The 7697-nt window shown below is 35.7% G+C and overlaps 1 protein-coding gene across 1 annotated transcript in view; it reads right to left on the bottom strand.

Moving 5' to 3' along the window:
• The window catches only part of LOC138712269 (reticulocyte-binding protein homolog 2a-like), a 288362-nt gene that overhangs the window by 165189 nt on the left and 115476 nt on the right, over positions 1 to 7697 (bottom strand). The gene's annotated exons all lie outside the window — the stretch shown is intronic.

Raw genomic sequence — 7697 nt, 5'->3', positions numbered from 1 at the left:
AAGATTTGAAAATAATTCTGCAGTAAACGCATCTTCTGGTATTCCATAAGGAAGAATATAACGTCCACCCCATTGCAATTCTTAATTGGTTTCGATATCGCATCTTCGCATCTGTTCATACATGACGGCAATGATAAGGTGATTGCGTCATATCCGGACTGTATGTTGAATGACTCAGAACTTCATATTTATTTCTCTACAGTTTTTCATTGATGATACGTGGAGTATCATATCACGGTTTCTCAAGAGGAAAAGATGGAAGTCTTGATTAAGTTAATGCAACACAAGACTTGGCACTGAGAACAAATGTTTACAATAAAGATTTGAGATAGGATTCGGCACTGGAGTTGTTTGGGGTAACCAGGCATAACGAGTCGTATAGACTAAGTGATCATTCAGGTCTGACTGAAGATGGAAGCTGTAATTCGCAAAGCTTGAAGATGTTGAAGGCCTACACAGCGAATAGGGATTATGAAGAATGGACACTGAGCGAACTTTCCTGTCTTTTGTTTCTCTGTGCGCCGGCGTTTAGTTCCACTTTCAAGCGCTAGAGGTTAGTGTAATCGAGCATACGCTAAGATAATAATTGAGTATAGAGTTGAGACACAGGATCGAAACATCGCCTACCCTAGTTCATAATCTAGTAACGCTTTGCTTCAAATAAATTTAAGTTAACAGCTTTTCCTTATTTCTCAGTGAAAACTAGTTGTAATAATATTTTTTTATATTTCAGATATAATAAATTATATTATAAAATAATATAAGATATTATAAAATTAATTATCAAATTCGTTTAATATTTGTATATAATATAATATAGGTATAGGCCTATGGTTTTACTTCTCATAGGAGTTTTGCTTTTCCATTTTCAGTGCTATCAAATCAGTACATATTTTAATTGTTGTTGGGGTCAACGTCTCAACTCTCATTATAAAGGAACTCTAGAGTCTAGACATTACAGTTAATGACGGATTTATTATTTTATGGATCCAATTTATTTTATTTGAGTACATAATGTACCTAGATGTATTAATTGTATGTGTTATATTTCCGCTGTGTCGACTGCTAGCTGGTGTGATGTCAGCGCCAACTCTAGGGAGAAAGCAGAACCTCACGCTCTAGCTGGCTTGAATGTCATTGAAATCAGTCCGGCTACATCAAAGGTACCGACGCGAAGTGTCCATACTTAATTACCTCTACGCTGGCCTGCAGGATGAAGTACTTCAGAATTCTGCTTCAAACTACAGTAGACATATTACAGAATCTGTGTAATCTCAAAAAAGAATCTGAAGGGAAAACAGACATTGTTACAAAATGGGTTCATAGAAATCTTTATATATTGTAACAGTTGAAGGGTTGCTTCCATGGATAGGAAATCAGAATGGCGTTCCATTGAATTTTGTGTGACGTCACTCATCCCGTATTTCCGCAGATGCCCCTTTCTGCACGCCACCGGCATAACTCACTCCGTAGTCAGTTTGACTAGTGATCCGGGGTTACTCTCGGTCTTGGGTTCGTTTCTCACTTGGGCCAAATACCTGATTACATGTTTCTGAGTGTTTTTTCCAAAGAGACCTGTAAGACGAATGTTGGGTAATCAAATTCTCAGTCTCATCTCGTTCAATTCCATTCCGCTATCATATTAAACAACAACAATAATAAACTGTGTAGCTAGTTGGTACAGAGTCGTTAAAACAACTAATAGGCTATGCTTTCTCTGTGTATTTCCGTGGCTGTACAGCCCTTCAACCGCCCAGACTGACCAGCTGGCTGCTTGCCTCGGGTCCACGTGCCTTAGCAGAGGTTGACGATCATCCAAGTAGTGAGTGGAGGGAGCTAGCCCAATGACCGCTGTGAGAGAAAGCATTGCTTGAAGACGAGTGTCTAAAATGCCACCCTACCTACCACTTTCTTCCACGCGCATCTTAACCTTAGCGGCTGTGAGCCGATGCAGCCCGCAATACACTGCCGCACTGATAGGCTACCCCCATTCGCTTGTCATCGACTCCACTCAATTGCATCGACTTACTTAACAGATTCCAGAAACGTAGTCTAGTTTTCACCCTCCAGTGGTGTTTTCTAACTCGCCCTTACCCAAGAGCGTGGCAGGCTGGGCGAAACCCCTCTTTCTGGCCAAAATTTCAAGACTATAATTTTATTTTAATGAGATGAAACAGCTTCAAAGTCCCTTTACCACCGGTGCAATACCAAAATAACAAAATTCGAACCACTGCGACAACCACACTAAACGCATGCTCTTCTCGTCTGGTTCAAAACATCACAGCAGCGAATTCAGAATCAGTCTCAACATTGTCCAAGTCAGCGCTCAGCGTGCTATTTCGTGTTTCATGTGTTCATCAATGTGTTTGTTTAGTTTCAAATTACTCAATTTTTTCCACTGTTGCTATGGTAAATATGCCATTATGTGTGTTCTGTGTTGGTGATGTAAGCAGAACTTGTCTCCCAAGTGAAGCAAGTTAACTTACCTCCCTACGATGGCGGACTGAAGTTATTGCAGAGCTGAAATCATTTACAATATTTCGATGCAATTCAGGAACTATTCTATCCAAAGAAACATAATTCATAATGCATTATCTAATTGTATAATTAAGCAATAAGTCTGCTGCATTAATATTGTATTTTCATCCAATAATGAAAACAAAATACGAAAGGAATAAAACAAATGAAGGTTGGACAAAAATAAGCACATGTTTGACGTTACGCCCACATAAATAAATAACTAATTAAAATGGAGCATTTAATGAAAAGACAATATGTCCATTAAATTTGATATTTCTTCAGATTTTATCTTATACAAATCACTTAAAATTGACAGTGATAATGCAATTATTGCAGGAGCTCGTACTATTTACAATATCCCGATCCAATTCAGGATTTAATTGTATTTCTTTCTTTATATCGAGGTTTTCTGCAGTTTCAACTACGATCATCTTAGCGACTACTGCCTCATTAGGACTAGAACTTTCACCTCCTCCTACGGTATATTATTTTAATTGTATAGGCTATCCACTATCACCAACATAGCTCTTAACATGGAATACTCACACCATAAACTTGCGGGGGAATTAGACTTGTCTAGGAAATATGCCAACAACGAATTTTCACAAATGTTGGCACCCTTTTTAGAACACCACACTTTGAAGCACTTATAAGCATTCTCATATCTTTTCTTCGACTTTTGTGGAAGTAGAAATTAACAAGCTGCACTCGTAGCCTCTTCTGTGCTGTCATGCATCTCTTTCTTACCGGCATTAAAATAAATCAAAATGTCTGCATACCTATTTCATATAAATAAACAACTATTGTCCCATGGCAACAAAGAATAGACTGTCAATCAACAAGTCCACCCATTAACTGAAATAAATGAATGTAAAATTAAAATAATGTAGCATAAATAACTACATTAAAATCAGTGAGTGGACAAAATCTTGTATGCAATTCGGGAGGTGAGTAGAGATTACCATCCTCGGACTCAATATTGGTAGTCCTCGCTTCGTTCTGGCGCAAACGAGTTCTCGGCTGGTAAATCCTACTTACTTTTTCTACTTACTTTTCGGCATAAATAATATAATTTATAGCCTACAATAGTACAAGGTTTTGGTTTATTATTTTTCAATCGAAGTATTATCAACAGTAATCTCACTAGACGTTTTGATTTATCTAGAGAAAATAAAAACTCGAGTGGGATTTAATTGACTATTACACGATTAGAAGAAAGTATATAAAGATTAGAAGTAACGAAGTACTCCAATACAATAAAATATTAATTGACTTACGAAAATACAACTGTCTTCAAATATATTATTGTACCATCTCAACATTACAAATATTACGCTAGATGCATGCTAGATGGCAGTAGTGAGCAATGCCTTCTCGTCGAGAAGTTCTCGATCTATTATACACGATGGCAATGTTACTAGTCAAGAAGGCTTTGTTGATTCAATTTCATTTTTATTAAAATGCAACATTCCACTTCAATTATCCGAATCCCAGTAATCAACGTCACTTGACAGATGATTTTCAATAAATCTTAATATTAAACAATTTCTGATACCTGACTATCCATAATATCATATAGCAGAAGCTATAACATAACCTAACTAATATACACAACTGTTAGAAAAGTTTTAATTAACGACGATGACATAAAAAATAAACATGAATAATTTTAAAAGGAATAATTATAGAATGTACAATTTTCAAATTTGAATGTGGTTGGTAGTTCAATTGATGTTATATTGGACGTGTGCGTAATAGAAGTGGAACTCGTTGATTTAGGCCTACATGGTGTATTCAACTTATTCAGGATTTCCGAATGGTGCTCTTCATTTATTTGTAAATCGGATTTCAGAAGATGCATAGGCATGAGCAGAGATTTTTATTAATTCTTGTTCTTGAATGCCAATGCGAGTCATATTTGAAACTGCTGTGCATCGACTGGAGTGGTTTGTAATTATATATATATATATATATATATATATATAACGTCCAGACCAGCGCAGTTTCAAATGTTGGCAAACAAAGAAACAAATGCTAGGGACGCGATAAAATTGTGCGATAAGCAGCCATGATTGGTTGAAATACGTCCTTTCGTACCGTTTTATTGGTCGAAAGTAGTATGACGTAGTAAGAGTGTAATAGTCAATATAAAGCAATTTGGTAAAAGAGATCTGCATTAATTCCAATATCACGCATTTCTTCAAAACAAAAAGTTAAATGGAATATAACGGCAAGAATATAGGAATACATAGCCGACACTTTGCGCCCTACTTCCTATTGATCAGAATTCGACATTTTCTAATTCATTACCGATTATACAATCAAATTTATAAAAATTAGCGTCCACCATTTAAAATAATGTTTCAAAACATGTTTATACTCTAATACATGTACCAATTTTGTTTTCCATAATTCAGATTTTCTCTAATTCTCCATCATAGTTATGATAAGACTTGTTATGAAAATTGCCTACGACAAAATTGTCCTGTCCCCCCCCCCAAAGAAGTCGACCTCCGCTGTTGTTTCACTGTCGATCAGCCTATTTCATAGACATTTTTAATTTGTTATTTAACAATGCTGTGTCAGCTGCTAGGTTATTTATCGCCGATGGGATTGCTGATAGAGAGATGATAGCTATTACCTGACATTTGCTTTACGGTTGGGGAAAACTTCGGGGAAAACCAAACCCGGTAATCGCAATCAGTCCAAGCGAGAATCGAACCCGGGCCCGAGCGCAACTAAGGATCGACAGGCAAGCGCCTTAGCCGACTGAGCTACACCGGTTGTATTTTATAGACATGACTGAATTCGTAACTAAAATATATAGCAACAGTGCCTGTATGTGTCCATGGAAACACCCCAGGTAAGAGTAAAGTGTTGGATGGCACTTTATGGCATAGTGAGGGTCACGTAAGAACAGTTCCTAAATAGCAAATATTGCCGTCTTGTCAGTGTTGCCTACTGTTACCAGATATCACACGATCCTACATATTAAATGACTTATTTACTTACCGTACTTTATGTTGGAAGGTTTTCTAAATAATTCAATAATTTGTAACATATTTTCATAGGCAAACTATACGGGAAAGGGATCAACATGTCAAGTATTTTGTCTGGCATTACGAAATTCATTGGTTTGACTAAACAATTGATTCACGAGACCTAACCTAAAAATGTATTTTGTTTGACCTCATGAAATTATTAGTACTAACTCCGAAAACTTACCTGATTATAGTCTTGAATTATAACCACAACGCAACATATAAAATAAATATTATGTATTCTATTAATATTAATACTGATATTAATTAATTATTAGTATATTCAAATTTCACTAGCTTCCAGTAACCGGCTCAGAAATCTAGTACAATTTTAATTTCATGGAACTCCAGTACCGATAAATATTGTCGATATTTGTCTCAGCTGCCAACATACTAGTTACAAAATCACTACCATTTGTAGTATTTGTCAGTATCGAAACTCGAAACGAAGTTGGCAAAAGAAAATTCAACCTGCAAACTATAAAATCACCACAATCCACTAGCACATGTAGTAATGGGGGATAAATGGTTAGGTTTCACCCTTAGGGTATGAAGTAAGCTGACCCAGACTATAAGCACAGCCGAATACTACATACAACCTATGATAAAAAAAAGGGTGGTAGAAGATATCTTGGAACAAGCAAAAGAATAGAGATGGAAAGATAATCAAAAACTTTAGTTCCATTAGTAAAGAATTAATCAATTGGTTGGGTCACTGGCTAAGAAGAAACTGCCTACTGAAGGATGCACTGGAAGGAATGGTGAACGGGAGAAGAGTTCGGCGCAGAAAAAGATATCGGATGGTAGACATCATTAAGATAGGCTGTAATATATCGTACGAGGAGAAGAAGGGGAAGGCAGAAAATAGAGAAGATTAAATAATGCTGGGTTTGCAATGAAGGAACTGTTCTTGGGCAGAAAAACATAGGGTCTAAATGCCTGTTTTTGGACAAATCAACTTTTGTCGGGGGTCGGATTTTTGTGAATTTCTTTGCCCTCAGTAACCCCACGTCGAGAGGAGCCTGGTTACCCGATATTGACGGTTAAAGGGAACATTGGGGTCAGAATGCACATTTCTCAGTACGCCCATTATTGGGAGGTTGGAGCACCATGGTTTTCATACAGCACTTCATAGATAGGATATGGAACATGTCAAACGAAAAAAATATTAGTAGTATGGCTACTACAATGTCTTGTATTGTATTTATTAACATTCCATGGTATTCATACATGCTTACAGCTAGAATATGCAACAAGTCTAAAAACTTAATACTATTATAAAGTCTTAATTTATAGTCACAGTCTGGATGAAATATATACAGAAGAGACTTACAATATAGTCTACTAGTACAACACAAAGTTTTAGTATCAATTTCATGAAGCGTTATTGAATGTCATGAAATAACCTACAGAATAGAAGGCGTGAGAAATTAGGTACTTCTTTAATTTGGCCATAAATAATCTTACGTTTTGAGTTTCATTTTTTATATCCATAGGGAGGCTATTAAAAATTTTCACTGCCATATAACGCACTCCTTTTTGATAGCACGATAGACTTGCCGATGGAGTATGAAAGTCATTTTTTGACGTGTATTTATGCTATGAACTGTTAAATTAGTTACAAAGTTTTCACGATTACATACGAGGAAGATTATTAATAAAAAGATATACTGACAAGCCATGGGCATTATTTGTAGTTTTTTGAAAATAGTCCTACATGATTCCCTAGATTTGGCACCTACTATTATTCTAATTACTCTTTTTTGTAATAGAAATATACTGTTACTATCTGTGGAATTTCCCCAGAATATTATTCCAAAACTCATTACCGAGTGAAAGTATGCAAAGTATATTGTTTTTAAGGTATTGATATTTACTATCTTTTGCATAGATCTAACAGCAAACAAGCTGAATTTAATTTGGGGGTAATTTCTTTAATATGATTTTTCCAATTTAACACATTATCGATTTTTAAGCCACGAAATTTTGTTATTGTTTCTACTAGGGATCTTAATTATACCGTAGTCACTGTCTGGTTCAAATATATACAGAATAGTTATATACAATAGAAGTAATTTAATAGAGTTATATGAACACTTTTTAATGATTGAATAAAATTAATAAAATCGGTTAAAA

The sequence above is a fragment of the Periplaneta americana genome, chromosome 2 (genome assembly GCF_040183065.1).
Source record: "Periplaneta americana isolate PAMFEO1 chromosome 2, P.americana_PAMFEO1_priV1, whole genome shotgun sequence".
Taxonomy (NCBI): Eukaryota; Metazoa; Arthropoda; class Insecta; order Blattodea; family Blattidae; genus Periplaneta; species Periplaneta americana.
The sequence above is the reverse complement of the archived record's forward strand: the minus strand, read 5'-3'. Positions and strand labels throughout refer to the sequence as shown.